The sequence below is a fragment of the Oncorhynchus keta genome, chromosome 26 (genome assembly GCF_023373465.1).
Source record: "Oncorhynchus keta strain PuntledgeMale-10-30-2019 chromosome 26, Oket_V2, whole genome shotgun sequence".
In the NCBI taxonomy this organism is placed as follows: Eukaryota; Metazoa; Chordata; class Actinopteri; order Salmoniformes; family Salmonidae; genus Oncorhynchus; species Oncorhynchus keta.
The window spans coordinates 26,726,476-26,743,474 of NC_068446.1; positions in this window are offsets into that span (position 1 = coordinate 26,726,476).

The window sequence follows — 16,999 nt, forward strand, 5'->3', positions numbered from 1 at the left end:
CGTTGTTTCGCCCACCAAGCAAGGAGTTTTTGCATGGAGGTCAATGAGTGTTGAATTTGGTAACCAAAAAAATGTATGGCTTATTTGCTATGTGAGGTTTATTTGATCTAATAGACGTTTTGTAATGCTTAAGAGATCGCTAAGCGTATTCATGTTGTGAGACGAGTAGCATAGCGTCTCTCCATTGAATACCGTCGGTTGACGTCAACAACCCTCATCGAATATTCAAAAGAGGATGACAATAATTAGATGTATCCACCAATACAAAGAAAAAGAATGGATAGGCAGGAGCAAGACAGCCCGCTGTGCTGCTTTGTGGACAATGACTCCCATTGTTAGGGCAGAGAGATGTAATCTTGTCAGTATATTCATAATCTTTGGCATCATGCATTGGTTTACATCTACTTAAAGATGCACTATGCAGAAATCGCTCTGCCATTTCCTGGTTGCTAAAGTTCCAATAGTTAGCTTAATTTCAGTTTGTAACGAATGCGCTGAGAGTCGGGAATTAAGTAAATGGAGTGAGTGTTTAATAAATCAACAGAACATAAACCAAGAACAACGCACTGACATGGAACAGAGTCAATAACACCTGAGGAAAGAACCAAGTGGAGTGACAAATATAGGGAAGGTAATCAAGGAGGTGATGGAGTCCAGGTGAGTGTCATGCAGCGCTGGTGCGCGTGACATGTGTGCATAATAGTCAGCAGCCTGGTAACCTAGAGGCCGGAGAGGGAGTATACATGACACAGTAACCGCTCCCGGATGCGTTGCTCCAGACACAGGATGCAGACAAAAGAGACGATCCCAGGGATCAGGAGCGGACTGGTCACCTCTGCTGAAGCGTGGGAACCTGACAGCTGCCTGGCAAGCCAGCTGTGGCATGGGAGCCTCCCGAGCCCACCAAGTCTTGAGAACCTGACGAGCTAGCTAAGGCATGAAAGCCTGACGAACTTGCTGAGGTATTGTCGGGTTCACGAAAAGGGTTGTACCAAAATTGTTGATTTATTAGAATAATTGATTATTCTTATGTTGTATTAATAGAAGGGGAGGGGTTGTAAGACTCAGATTACTACAGATTAACAATATGTATTAACAATATGTATTCATTGTAGAGGTTTAGTATTCCACAATTGTTTTTTAGTTCTCGCTCTCTTTCTTATAAAAAGGCCCCTCTGAGAATGTGATTGTGAAGGAGCTCTGTAGGAGAGTAGAGAAGACTAGTCTAAACATGCCACAATAAATCAGCTTTGGGGAGTGGATGTTTACTGCTAAGTTTAAGATAACACTAAAAGCCATTGTTTATACAGGGTTTTGGTCTCAGGAGTAAAAAGGTAATGACGTAGGGCAGGTAGTGACATCACCAGGATAGACTAAGGGTCTAACAAAACTGGAGACTTTTTGTTTGATGCAGAACTTACTCAGAAACATGCGTGCTATGACCCTGATTGTCAACTTCTGTCTGCAATTGCATTAAAGGTTTTGGAATTATTTAATTAAATATTGTCAATGCTAATTTCACCAATGATAGACAAGGACGAAAGGAACGAACCCTAACAGTAGAGTTGGCAACAGATGATTGACCCGCCAACCAAGTCTTGACACCGAGGTACCGGGTGAGGCATGAAAGCCTGATGAGCCGTCTGAGGTATCCTCAGTTGCTCCGGCAGCAGAACGTCACCAATACAACAAAAACTCCCTGATGCTTCTCTTTGGTGAGGTGTTTTTCTGTAACGAATGCACTGAGAGTCAGGATGCAAGTGGTTAATTAATAAATAAACAGAACAAGAACAACCCACTAACATAGAACAGAGTCAATAACACCTGAGGAAAGAACCAAGGGGAGTGACAGATATAGGGAAGGTAATCAAGGAGGTGATGGAGTCCAGGTGAGTGTCATGAAGCGCTGGTGCGCGTAATGATGGTGACAGGTGTGCGTAATAATCAGTAGCCTAGTAACCTAGAGGCCAGAGAGGGAGTATATGTGACACAGTTTACGTGACAAAACAATAAAGTATAGTGTAGAGAATCATTGTATGAGCTGTGAAATATTTATTTCGTAACCAACAATAATGGCATTTTTCATTATGGCCAAACAGTTCTATTTTTGATTCATCAGACCAGAGGACATTTCTCCAAAAAGTACAACCTTTGTCCCCATGTGCAGTTGCAAACAGTAGTCTGGCTTTTTTTATGGTGGTTTTTGAGCAGTGGCTTCTTCCTTGCTTAGCGGAATTTCAGGTTTTGTCAATATAGGGCTTGTTTTACTGTGTATATATATACTTTTGTACCTGTTTCCTCCACCATCTTCACAAGATCCTTTGCTGTTGTTCTGGGATTGATTTGCACAACAAAGTACATTCATCTCTAGGAGACAGAACACATCTTCTTCCTGAGCAGTATTTTTATTTATTTATCTGTTATTTTACCAGGTAAGTTGACTGAGAACACATTCTCATTTGCAGCAACAACCTGGGGAATAATTACAGGGATTAATGAGCCAATTGTAAACTGGGGATTATTAGATGACCGTGATGGTTTGAGGGCCAGATTGGGACTTTAGCCAGGACACCAGGGTTAACACCCCTACTCTTACAATAAGTGCCATGGGATCTTTAATGACCTCAGTGAATCAGGACACCCGTTTAACGTCCCATCCAAAAGACAGCACCCTACACAGGGCAGTGCCCAATCACTGCCCTGGGGTATTAGGATTTTTTTAAACCAGAGGAAAGAGTGCCTCCTATTGGCCCTCCAACACCACTTCCAGCAGCATCTGGTCTCCCATCCAGGAACTGACCAGGACCAACCCTGCTACACCTCCAATTGACTCAAATTATATCAATAAGCCTATCAGAAGCTTCTAAAGCCATGACGTAATTTTCTGGAATTTTCCAAGCTATTTAAAGGCACAGTCAACTTAGTGTAACTTCTGACCCACTGGAATTGTGATACAGTGAATTATAAGTGAAATATCTGTCTATAAACAATTGTTGTTAAAATAACTGGTCTCATGCACAAAGTAGTTGTCCTAACCGACTTGCCAAAACTATAGTTTGTTAACAAGGAATTTGTAGAGTGGTTAAAAAACTAGTTTTAATGATTCCAACCTAAGTGTATGTAAACTTGCGACATCAACTCTATTTAAGCATTAAAGCAATGCAGGTGTACAATCTATGGCATTGGCATATATAACAATAAGCGGTAAAGAGGAAAGCCGTAATTTTGATTAAGACATGAGTGAGCTGAGACGGATGTGGCCTATATGCCAAGTATTTGTTCAGCACTTTTGAAAGTGACAGCGACAGGTTGTTCTTGCAGTATTTTCCCTGTACACTAAGTCAGAACATAGGACAAATAACGGGGGCACATAAGCAGACAATGAAAGCTCTTACAATATTTGATCATTGCATTTATATAGAACAGGCTATAGGCTACATGTGCACTATCAAGTCAGAACAGTAGGCTATATGCCTATTCATTCAGCACTTTTGAAATGGACAGCGACATAATTCAGAAAATGGGCCAATCTTACAGTATTTTCTCTTTACACAAAGTCCGAACAGTAGGCTAAATTAACAGGGGCACATAAGCAGACAATGAAAGCTCTTACAATGGGGGAAGTTAAGCAGGCATTGAAACCTGTTACAATTCAATTATGACATTTCTCTAAAACAGGCTATAGAACAGTAGGATAAGTTCGAAGAGGGAAAGGGACCACATTCTTAGGGGGAGACACATAGGCTTCTAACTGCTTACTTACACAACATACAGTTAGTATTACTTTCTTAGCTACAGTATACATATCTCCTTGGCATATTACATCACTTATAAGGCAGCATACTAGACATATTTATGGACTCACCATTGCTGAACAGGAAGTTGGGATGGCGTTCCTTCTTGTGGGCAAACTTCTCAATTACTTTGTCTTCAAAGTCTGTCATTCTCTGAATGAAGTCATGCTGGATTGACAGCACGGCCAATGCATTTAGCCTTTTCTGGCCCATGGAGTTGCATGTGAAGGTTTTTATCCTTTTAAGGGTGGAAAAGTTTCTCTCTGACTCAGCGGTTGTCATTGGAGTGGTGATGCTGATTTTCAGAAGAGAGACTGTCTCAGACAAGGCTTCCTGCACGTTGTTCTTGTGGAGTAATTTCAATAAAGAAGGTGCTGTCTTTCCAGTGTGCAGCTCGGGATGCCGGTAGAGAGTGGACAGCTCCGTTTTCATCTTTTCTTGGTTGCCCACAGGGCCTAGCTTGGTAGCACACTGGAGTTCTGTGGTCGGAAAGGAATGTACATAATGGGGGGAAAATGAGCTGTCCACCAACTTTGCTGCAATTAAGTGGTCACTTTCAGAAAACCTTTCTTGCACATGAGCAGCGATTGTGTCGCATGCCTCCTTCTTTACGGGTGCAGAGTTAAGTTTTCTCCGACTTGGTTTAGTGGCATCAATGCCCTTTGGCCAGTGATTAGTTTGCTCGTGAATTTTCACCTTGAAGTTGTTGATTGCTCTGGAGATTCCTGCTGCATCAATGGTTTGTTTCTGCATTATGTTGTACAAAACATTCACCTCTGGTATGACAAAGGAAAAGAACTCGGGCAGTTACAGAAATGTGGGACCCTTGAGTTTCATGGACAGGTCATAAGCCTCGCTGAAGGTGATCTCATCCCATCCAGGCTGTGTGCAGATGTCCTCCATGCACAGGGCCAGTGCCTCATGGTCCGCCCACACAGCAATGACGGCTCTGCTTTTGAAGTTCCATCGTGTACCCGGTGGCCTGGGAACCTGTCTGTTTCGTTGATTCTGCGAGAGCGGAGAATCTTTTGGGTGGGCCCGTGAAAAAGGTGGTAAAGGAGGATAGGTCTGCAAAAACCAACTTTAAGCACGCCACTCTCCCTGCACAAAGTTGATGAAGTGTTAGATTCAGTTGGTGTGCGTAACAGTGCACAAATTGCCTGTTTGGGTAAGTCTCCTTCAGTAGCGTTTGGACAGCACGTACATTACCACTCATCACCGCTGCCCCGTCATAGGTTTGTGCAACCAGTTTCTCCTTGACATTCAGTGGCGCTAGGACTTGTTTGATGGTGTTGGAGAGGCCAACACCAGTTTTGTCCTTCACCTCTACAAACTCCAAAAACCTCTCACACACACTGTTGTCTGGTAACATGTAGCACAGCACTATTACCATCTGGGATTTACAGGAGACGTCAGTTGTCTCGTCTGCCTGTATAGACGCAAAAGGAGTCTCAGACACTTCCTTAGCTATAGCTTCTCTGTACACTTCATAAAACAATCCAAAAGTTTGTTTTGGATCATACTTGATGTACCCTTAAACATTGGTTGGTCGTCATAATGCCTTTGTAGCCTGTAATCTCCATCACGCATGTCCAACTCACACTGCTTCCTCTTGACTTTCTCCATGCTATGGTGGGAAATGCATGTAGCTAAATAACTAGGCATACTATACACATTTTAGAAAGATAACCCCATCTGAATATGTATAAACAATTACAATTCAAAGCTAATTAGGCATTGAAAAGTGAAGATGAAAGGTTTCCCAATAAATCCATTCAGCGATGGAGAAGAACTACAAGAAGAGCTTTTGGAGGCAGTGAGAGAAGGAGACCCTGTCACAGCTGGTGAGCAAAGTTTAGTTTCACACAATATCTGTTACTTTACCTACTTGGAAAGAATAACTTTTCACTCAGTGTATGATTACAAACATTTATCCTTCATGGTTTTTTATTTTTACCCAACATGCTCTATTTGTCACTTTTGTTTTAGCTTAACTTAACAGGAAAAAGCATCCAGACATTGACTGCTGTGATCTCTTGGGTATTACCCTACTGCACTGTTCTGCCTAACGTGGTCAAAAGCTATGTGCCCTGAAACTGCTAAACAATTGTGCTAGACCCAACACCAAGAACAAGAATGGTAAAGATCGGCTCAGAATCAATGGATGACAGGGTGTGTATGAGACGGGTTGCTTAGAAGCTACATGCTGTTTGTTTTAACATCCATGTTGTAGTGTAGTGTTCTGTATGATGACTCCTTTTCTCTGATTTGTGCACCAACAACACAGAGATTAAGCCGATCCTGGAAGGCAATTTTCAGAAAGTGGGTTCCCATTGCTTGGAAGGCAGCTATGTTTTGTCCTTTATTTAAAGGTGGAGGTCAAGCTGATCCTATCAGTTTTAGGCTTATTTCTATTTTGCCCTGCTTATCAAAAGTGTTGGAAAAACTTGTCAATAATCAACTGACTGGCTTTCTTGATGTCTCTAGTATTCTCTCTGGTATGCAATCTGGTTTCCGTTCAGGTTATGGATGTGTCACTGCAACCTTAAAGGTCCTCAATGATGTCACCATGGTCCTTGATTCTAAGCAACGTTGTGCTGCTATTTTTATTGACTTGGCCAAAGCTTTTGATACAGTAGACCATTCAATTCTTGTGGGCCGGTTAAGGAATATTGGTGTCTCTGAGGGGTCTTTTGCCTGGTTTGCTAACTACTTTTCTCAAAGAGCAGTGTATAAAGTCAGAAAGTCTGCTGTCTCAGCCACTATCTGTCACCAAGGGAGTACTCCAAGGCTCAATCCTGGGCCCCACGCTCTTCTCAATTTACATAAACAACATAGCTCAGTCAGTAGGAAGCTCTCTCATCCATTTATATGCAGATGATACAGTCTTACACTCAGCTGGCCCCTCCCTGGATTTTGTGTTAAATGCTCTACAACAAAGCTTTCTTAGTGTCCAAAAGCTTTCTCTAAACTTAACCTTGTTCTGAATACCTCCAAAACAAAGGTCATGTGGTTTAGTAAGAAGAATCCCCCTCTCCCCACAGGTGTGATTACTACCTCTGAGGGTTTAGAGCTTGAGGTAGTCACCTCATACAAGTACTTGGGAGGGTGGCTAGACGGTACACTGTCCTTCTCTCAGCACACATATAAGCTGCAGGCTAAAGTTAACTCTAGACTTGGTTTCCTCTATCGTAATCGCTCCTCTTTCACCCCAGCTGCCAAACTAACCCTGATTCAAATGAGCATCCTACTCATGCTAGATTTGTATTTGTATTTATTTTAACTGAATTGCCTAGTTAAATAAAGGTAAGAGCAAATTATTATTTTCAATGAACAGTGTGTTAACTGCCTGTTCAGGGGCAGAACAACAGATTTGTACCTTGTCAGCTCTGGGATTTGAACTTGCAACCTTTCAGTTACTAGTCCAACATTCTAACCACTAGGCTAGCCTAGTAGAGACATAATTTATAGGTCGGCAGGTAAGGGTGCTCTCGAGCAGCTAGATGTTCTTCACCATTCGGCCATCAGATTTGCCACCAATGCTTCTTATAGGACACATCACTGCACTATATTCCTCTGTAAACTGGTCATCTCTGTATACCTGTCGCAAGACCCACTGGTTAATGCTTATTTATTAAACCCTCTTAGGCCTCTGAGATATCTACTGCAGCCCTCATCCTCCACATACAACACCTGTTCTGCCAGTCACATTCTGATAAAGGTCCCCAAAGCACACACATCCCTGGGTCGCTCGTCTTTTCAGTTTGCTGCAGCTAGCGACTGGAACGAGCTGCAACAAACACTCAAACTGGACAGTTTAATCTCAATCTCTTCATTCAAAGACTCAATCATGGACACTCTTACTGACAGTTGTGGCTGCTTTCCATGATGTGTTGTTGTCTCTACCTTCTTGCCCTTTGTGCTGTTGTCTGTGCCCAATAATGTTTGCACCATGTACCATGTTTTGTGCTGCTACCATGTTGTGTTGCTACAATGTTGTTGTCATATTGTGTTGCTACCATGCAGTGTTGCCATGTGTTGCTGCTTTGCTATGTTGTCTTAGGTCTCTCTTTATGTAGTGTTGTGTTGTCTCTCTTGTCGTGATGTGTGTTTAGCCCTATATTTATGTTATTTTAATTTAATTTTTGAAATGTTTAATCCCAGCCCCCATCCCCGCAGGAGGTCTTTTGCCTTTTGGTAGGCCATCATCATAAAGAAGAATTTGTTCTTAACTGACTTGCCTTGTTAAATAAATAAAAAATAAAAATGAAGGACACCCTAGATCCACCATAATCAATAGGCCGACTGCAGGCCAGATCTAGACCCAGAATGCGGTCAATACTGTTGAATAAATCGAATAAATGTTGCATTATATTTTTTGGGGTGGTGGGGCTCAGTCGGGCCTAGAACCCTGGTATCCTATAAACACACAAGACATGGCAACACATGTGGAATTGCAGAAAAAAAAGTAAAACTGCTAAATGTTCTCTCCACCAACGAAAGGGGTGTGAATAGTTTGGGGTCACATGGTTTGCGAGGTGGGGATTCTTTACTACGCCGATAAATGACAATATCCATCCAGACCTTTGCCACCTTGGATGTGTGTATGACCGGACCTTCTCAAAACCCTATTGACAAACAGAATTTGAGACGCCCTGCCCGAGACCCACACTAGATTATTATACCTAGTGTGTTTCTTTCTCTCTGCCTCCTAAGGTTGGAGCTGCCAATGTCCAAAGACAAGGCTGTAAGCCTCTAACCCAAGCCCACTGTTTGGTAGGCCATGATTTTTCTCTCATCAGATTGAACATTGGTGCTGTATTTACTGGAATAGTAGTGTAGATTACGACAAATTCAGTAGAGGCTGCTGGGGAGGACGGCTCATAATAATAGCTGGAGTGGAGCCAATGGAATGGCATCCTACATATCACAGACATAGTTTCCGTGTGGTTGATTCCAATCCATTGACTCAATTCCAGCCATTATTATAAGCCATCCTCCCCTCAGCAGCCTCTCCTGGAGACATTGTGTTTTACTATTTATTTTTCAGATCAAAGTCAGAGACAGCTGCTTTTTCACCCTCAAGTGCATCATTTCAAAGAGTACCCCGTGAATGACAACAATAACATTGAGATGTGGTTTGTTTTTCTGAAGTATTGTTGTATATCAACAATACTGTTTTTCATTGCTTCTGTTTTTTCATACTTACAAAAGCTAAGGAACATCCTTTTTTGTTCAAACAAAAACATACCGTTTTCTGTTAAAAAACACAGCCTACATTTGAACAAACCTATACACATACACACACACACACACACGCAACAAACAACGCTATTCTCATAACTTCTCATTTGCTTCCTGTCATGTGAGAGCCCAGTTATTAGCCTAAGAGCAGAACACGAAGCAGCACAGTACAGTGCAGTACATCATGCAGCTCAGATGAGTGTGGCTGGACGCTATGGAGGAATACTCTGCCTACAGCACACACTACTGCTCTCAGTTGCAGGGCAGCGAGGAGGACGAGGAAGAAGTCATGAGTGTGGGAGAGCTGACAGAATCACTACAGGTGACATACCAGTCGACAACCTCTTTACCTTCATCTGGTATCTCTCCTCAACCTTCCCCATCCCCCTGAATGTTCTCCTCAACCTTCCCCATCCCCCTGAATGTTTTACTCAACCTTCCCCATCCCCTGAATGTTCTCCTCAACCTTCCCCATCCCCCTGAATGTTCTCCTCAACCTTCCCCATCCCCCTGAATGTTCTCCTCAACCTTCCCCATCCCCCTGAATGTTCTCCTCAACCTTCCCCATCCCCCTGAATGTTCTACTCAACCTTCCCCATCCCCCTGAATGTTCTACTCAACCTTCCCCATCCCCCTGAATGTTCTACTCAACCTTCCCCATCCCCCTGAATGTTCTACTCAACCTTCCCCATCCCCCTGAATGTTCTACTCAACCTTCCCCATCCCCCTGAATGTTCATCTCAACCTTCCCCATCCCCCTGAATGTTCATCTCAACCTTCCCCATCCCCCTGAATGTTCATCTCAACCTTCCCCATCCCCCTGAATGTTCATCTCAACCTTCCCCATCCCCCTGAATGTTCATCTCAACCTTCCCCATCCCCCTGAATGTTCATCTCAACCTTCCCCATCCCCCTGAATGTTCATCTCAACCTTCCCCATCCCCCTGAATGTCCTCCTTCTGCAATAGATCTGTGTATTCTCTCTTATTCTTTTACATGTAACAGGGAATTTTAAGATCCTTAAAATTCATGGTTCACTTACACTACACTACTACAGTTTGGGGTCACTTAGAAAAGTCCTTGTTTTTGAAAGAAAAGCAATTTATGTTAGCACAGCTGAAAACTGTTGTCCTGATTAAAGAAGCAATAAACTGTCCTTCTTCAGACTAGCTGAGTATCTGGAGCATCAGCATTTGTGGGTTTGATTACAGGCTCAAAATGTCCAGAAACAAAGAACTTACTTCTGAAACTCGTCAGTCTATTCTTGTTCTGAGAAATTAAGGCTATTCTATGAGAGAAATTGCAAAGAAACTGAAGATCTCGTACAATGCTGTGTACTAATCCCTTCACAGAACAGCGCAAGCTGGCTCTAACCAGAACAGAAAGAGGAGTGGGAGGCCCCAATATTATTTTAATGGACAAAAAAATGTGCTTTTCTTTCAAAAACAAGGACATTTCTAAGTGACTCCAAATTTTTGAACCGTAGTGTATGTATGGAGGTCATGTTTTCTCCCTCTCCCTCCTCCTCCCTGGCAGTCAGCTGAAGCTTGTCACCAGAAGCTGGAGCAGGAGGTTAGAGCATTCGTCTCCTTGGTGAAGGAAGATGGACTTCCAGAGAGTAAAGCCTTTTCTTTCATAGGAACTCCATTTCTACAGATGTGTAATACAATACCCTCATTCATAGCATAAATGTTAAATGTAATTGTGCTTTTTAAAATATTGCACTTACAACAGAAGCTCATGCCTAAACCCGATTGACCTACACTGAGTGTACAAAACATTAGGAATACCTGCTCTTTCCATGACAGACTGACCAGGTTAATACAGGTGAAAGCTATGATCCCTTATTGATTTCACTTGTTTAATACACTTCAATCAGTGTAGAAGAAGGGGAGGAGACGGGTTAAAGAAGGATGTTTAAGCCTTGAGACAATTGAGACGTAGATTGTGTGCCATTCAGAGGGCGAACGGGCAAGACAAAAGATGTAAGCACCTTTGAATGGGGGAAGCATTGGAGTCAACATGGTCCAGCATCCCTGTGGAATGCTTTGGACACCTTGTAGAGTCCATGCCCTGACAAATTGAGGCTGTTCCGAGGGCAAAAGGGGGTGCACGACTCAATATTAGAAAGGTGTTCCTAATGTTTTGTTCACTCAGTGTATCTCCAGGGGAAGACTAGGATGGTGTGACAGTGGCTTGAATTTAGTCTGAATTCAGACCACAAGGCTTTAGTGGTAAATTTGATGTTACCGTTACAAACACTATTTAACTGTTCTCTCAGAACAAAGCTAAAATATCCCGTGGCCTTGTTTGTACCCTCAGAGCTACCGCTCATGATGCTGCAGAAGATGAGGGAGGTGTGTGAGCTGTCCAGTGAAACTTGCTGGACTCTCAAGCACTGCCTCAGCCTCTTCTCCAGACAGGATGGGGTTTGTCACTTCTCTTCTGTGTCTACTGATGCCTTTTTTCCACAGCAACACGACTGTCTCCAGTGATTATGTTAATGTTGCTCGAGTGTTAGTTTTTGGTAAGTGAGTTTTCATTGCAATGGCTGATACTGATGACTTGTGAAGAGCAGAACCAGCAATCTCTGCATAATCAAAAGAGATGCTTTGTGAGAAGGTATTAACCCATGTTCACAGTTAGCCAGTGTTATGCAAATGCAACCCTGAAAGTCCCAGCGGCTTTGCCTTGGCCCCAAATCAGAGCAGGTCCATCGAGTTCATGGCCCAGTGAGCCGGGCCGTGGCGGTGGAAACACAGAAGCCTGAGGCTTTTTGTAAAAACCCAGGGAAAATCCTCAGTGGAAATTCGCCATAGACTTAGTCTTTACTACCGATACACACAAACACACATAGTGAGCAAGGCTGTGCCTTTGGCAGGTAGTTTATTAATGCAGAGGGTTTATGGGAGACAAAGGGGACGGAACAGGGATGGAGCCGTGAGAAGTGTTTTTATGGTGATGTTTACAATCAGCTGGGAAATCTCTCCAACACACAAGCATGTAAAGACGAACAAACAGTAACTCATATATTCACAAAGTCACCTGATTAAAGAGGATACACTGAAGAGAAAGACAGTGCACTCAGAAAGTATTCGGACACCTTGACCTTTTCCACATTTTGTTACGTTACAGCCTTATTCTAAAATTGATTAATTAAACAGTTTTTCCCTCCTCAGTCGACACACAATAACCCATAATGACGAGGCAAAAACTGTTTTTGGGACATTTTTGCATATGTATTAAAAATAAAAAACAGAAATACTACATTTACAGAACTATTCAGACCCTTTACTCAGTACTTTGTTGAAGCACCTTTGTCAGCGATTACAGCCTCGAGTCTCATTGGGTATGGTCTACAAGCTTGGCACACCTGTATTTGGGGAGTTTCTCCCATTCTTTTCTGCAGATCCCTTCAAGCTCTCTCAGGTTGGGCTGAGAGCATTGCTACACAGATATTTTCAGGTCTCTCCAGAGATGTTCGATCAGGTTCAAATCTGGCTGGGCCACTCAAGGATATTCAGAGACTTGTCCCGAAGCCAATCCTGCATTGTCTTGGCTGTGTACTCAGGGTCGTTGTCATGGAAGGTGAACCTTCGCCCCAGTCTGAGGTTCTGAGCACTCTGGAGCAGGTTTTTATCTCTCAGTACTTTGCTCCGTTCATCTTCCCTCGATTTTGACTAGTCTCCCAGTCCCTGCCGTTGAAAAACATCCCCATAGCATGATTCTGCCACCACCATACTTCACCGTAGGGATGGTGCCAAGTTTCCTCCAGACGTGACGCTTGACATTCAGGCCAAAAATCTTGGTTTCATCAGACCAGAGAATCTTTTACTCATGGTCTGCGAGTCCTTTAGGTGCCTTTTGGCAAACTCCAAGCAGGTTGTCGTGCCTTTTACTGAGAAGGGGCTTCTATTCAGACACTTTTCCATAAAGGCCTGATTGGTGGAGTGCTGCAGAGAGGGTTGTTGTTCTAGAAGGTTCTCCCATCTCCACAGTGGAACTCTGGAGCTCTGTCAGAGTGACCATCGGGTTCTTGGTCACCTCCCTGACCAAGGCCCTTCTCCCTGATTGCTCAGTTTTGCCGGGCGGACAGCTCTAGGAAGAGTCTTAGTGGTTCCAAACTTCTTCCATTTAAGAATGATGGAGGCCACTGTGTTCTTGTGGACCTTCAATGCTGCAGACATTTTTGTTACTCTTCCTCAGATTTGTGCCTCGACACAATCCTGTTTCAGAGTTCTACGGATAATTACTTCGACCTCATGGCTTGGTTTTTGCTTTGACTTGCACTGTCAACTGTGAGACCTTATATAGACAGGCGTGTGCCTTTCCAAATCATGTCCAATCAATTGAATTTACCACAGGTGGACTCTAATCAAGTTGTAAAAACATCTCAAGGATGATCAAAGGAAACGGGATGCACCTGAGCTCAATTTTGAGTCTCATAGCAAAGAGTCTGAATACTTACAGTGCCTTGCGAAAGTATTCGGCCCCCTTGAACTTTGCGACCTTTTGCCACATTTCAGGCTTCAAACATAAAGATATAAAACTGTGGTTTTTTTGTGAAGAATCAACAACAAGTGGGACACAATCATGAAGTGGAACGACATTTATTGGATATTTCAAACTTTTTTAACAAATCAAAAACGGAAAAATTAGAATAGAATCTGTCTGGTTGTAGTGTTGTAGGGCGGATACGTTGTACCCTGTCGTTCTGATTAGGAGATGGTCTGTCCTTTCCTAGACCACGTACGTTTACAGCTGCAGCTGATAACTCGACTTCTAGGATGTATCACTTCTTCTTTAGTGAACAAGAGTTCAAAGTTCATACCATTTTGCCATAATCAGCTCGCACTGAATTCTGTCTGGTCTGGTAGAAATTCATCCTTCCAGCATGGTGATAGTCATCTACGCGTTGAAATGAGCCTTTTTAAACATATGGACACCAGTCCTCATGTTGTTGGGAATTAAAGTTAATTTCATTAGGTTGTAGTTGATATTAGCCTTTTTAAACATATGGACACCAGTCCTCATGTCGTTGGGAATTAAAGTTAATTTCGTTAGGTTGTTAATATCTAACACCAGTCCTCATGTCGTCGGAACTAAAGTTGACTTGCGTCAACAGCCTTTTGTAGTGGGGGAGAGAAGGGCTTGTTTCATAGTTCTCAACCAATGTCTGTTCATTTGGCCACGTTTCCACTGAGCGAGCATAGTTTACTATTTGAAAACAATTCTCTGATTTAGAAGCTAAAATTACATTTAATCTTTTCACAAATAGTTTCATATTTAAACATTTCAATTGCACAACAATTCCATGTGAATCTGATAAGTACAATGTGCAGACTTTCCAAGATGCAATTTATGTTTTCCTATCATCAGATGTAATGTCCCTTACACCAACTGATCTGACATCATATTCTTTAAGTACCAACGGACACTTTCAACTGGTTGGATTACAGAAATGTTGTACCTTTCCCCAACCTTTTGATGTTAACATGCTCTCTCTCTATGTTAACAAATGGCTTTCCAAGAGTCCATTCTGTAGGGTGGAGAGAAAAGGGGGAAAGATATTTATGGGGGCTCATTACAACAGGGCATCGTCATGACACTAGCTTCCCTTTGAGATGGGCTCTAGCCTAGCAGTGCTAGCTAGCTTCCCCTTGAGATGGGCTCTACAGCCTTGCAGCATTAGCTTTCTTCCACTTGAGATGGGTTCTACAACCTAGCAGCGTTAGCTAACTGCCCCTTGAGTGGAGGAGGTTGTTGAGCCACTGTACAGCATGAAACTGACCAGCAGTCATGACCTTGGTAGATGCTGCTCTCTCATACAATAGTGTACATGGACCTGAGGGTGAACTATTAATGAGGCACAGTTTGATATACTAATGTGTCCAAATGCATTTACATCATACTGTAGATTATATCTGATGTTTTGATTCGCAAACTGTTTGTGTTTGTGTGAGGTGGCGTGTCAGGTGGGGTATGTATGTCTGTATGACACTGTATGCAAATAGATTTTACAAGGGGTTAGGCAATTTCAACACACAAATGTTTCTTCAAAAGACTACAAGAGTAGTGGTCAATTTCTCCTCAACCCTCAACCATGAAAGACTGTCATGCATATTGTTGATGTTAGTTCTCTGTGTGCAGTTAAGGGCAAGGTGTGGTGCTTTTTTTTGAGCCAACTGCAGCTTTGCTTGGTCTTCCTTTGCTGCACCTGATCATATTACCGGACATCAAGACAAGATCAAAGCCTGAACTAGTACAGTTGATCTTTGTGCCAAAAATGCAGGACATATTTTTATAACAGACATACCTCTCCCCATCTTCACAACAACTTTATCAATGTGACAATAGTGACTGCCTGATGGTAATTCTCTGTAGAACTACATCTGCCATTACTCAGAGTCATACACCAATTCAAACTACTGGAAAGGCAAATGTTACTACTATTGATAAGTGCTACTACAGTACCATCATATGCTGTTTATAACACAGCGTCTCCTGAGGGACCATTCTACTACTGCTGCCGTTGCTGCCGGCTCCTCAATTAGTGCTCTGTTTTGTGAGCTCACAGACGAATGCCAGTGTCCCACTGTGCAGGCCTATGCTGTGGGAGAAACTCTTTACCAGCAAAGCAAATGGAAGAGGCTGGATTTATTGTGAGTTTATTTGCAGCTCTGGTGCAATGAGCTTTTCTGTGATTGTGAAGTGAGTGTGTTATTGTAGTTGGTTCCTGATTCGAAGTGTGACTGTTTCACTGTGTCTTACTGCTACTGCATCTTATGGTTGTAGATGTTGTAGTATGATGACAAGGGTGATACTACCATTTCAGTATGACTTCACATGTGATTGGGAATTGGTGATGTTATTACAGTGTTACAGGGACTAACGATGACAATAGCTGTTGGACAGACATTTAGTATGATTTCATGGATGAATCTGTAGTTTCATTACTTCCGCTTGAATTTTGTCTCCATTTACTGGTGAACCCTCACCAACCCTCACCAAAGTGAGGGATCATAATAACATAAGATCCCTGGTTATCATATGATGTTGAATATGCTATGTATAAATATTCTAAGATTGCATAGGATGTGGCTCTGATGATTGTACAATCTCCCGTTATTAAACTGTTCAGCAGTTCCATTACATTCAGGCTTTTAGTTATTGACGCTGAATGTTTCAGTGGATCTCAGTGGAGATCTAGAAATGTACGCTTGTTTTCTACAAAGTCCTCAGAGACATCTGGGTGTTTGTCTATATGATACCTTACGTCATCTTTAAGAAAGGTGAATGAGCTGCCCTCACCAGAAACCCTGTCTGTTGAAAATGAATACACTTTTTGGGTTCAAATATCTGGCTTTATGCAGAGAAGTACTAGCTATAACACAGTGTTTCAATGGATGAAAGAAATGCAGCTTTTGCAAAGGAGAAGGCGTGTGGTTATGAGGTACAGTACCAGTCAAATGTTTGGACACACCTACTCATTCCAGGATTTATCTTCATTTTTGTTATTTTCTACATTGCAGAATAATAGTGAAGACTTCAAACTATGAAATAACATGTATGGAATCATGTAGTAACCAAAAACATGTTAAACAAATCCAAATATATTTTATATTTGAGATTTTTCAAAGTAGCCACCATTTGCACACTTTTGGCATTCAAACAGCTTTGCACACTTTTGGCATTCTCTCAACCAGCTACATGAGGTAGTCACCTGGAATGAATTCCACTTAACAGGTGTGCCTTGATAAAAGTTCATTTGTGGATTTTCTTTCCTTCTAAATGTGTTTGAGCAAATCAGTTGTGTTGTGGCAAGGTAGGGGTGGTATATAGAAGATATCCCTATTTGGTAAAAGACCAAGTCCATATTATGGCATGAACCACTCAAATAAGCAAAGAGAACCAACAGTCATGAAGGTCAGTCAATTTGGAAAAGTTCTAACTTTGAAAGC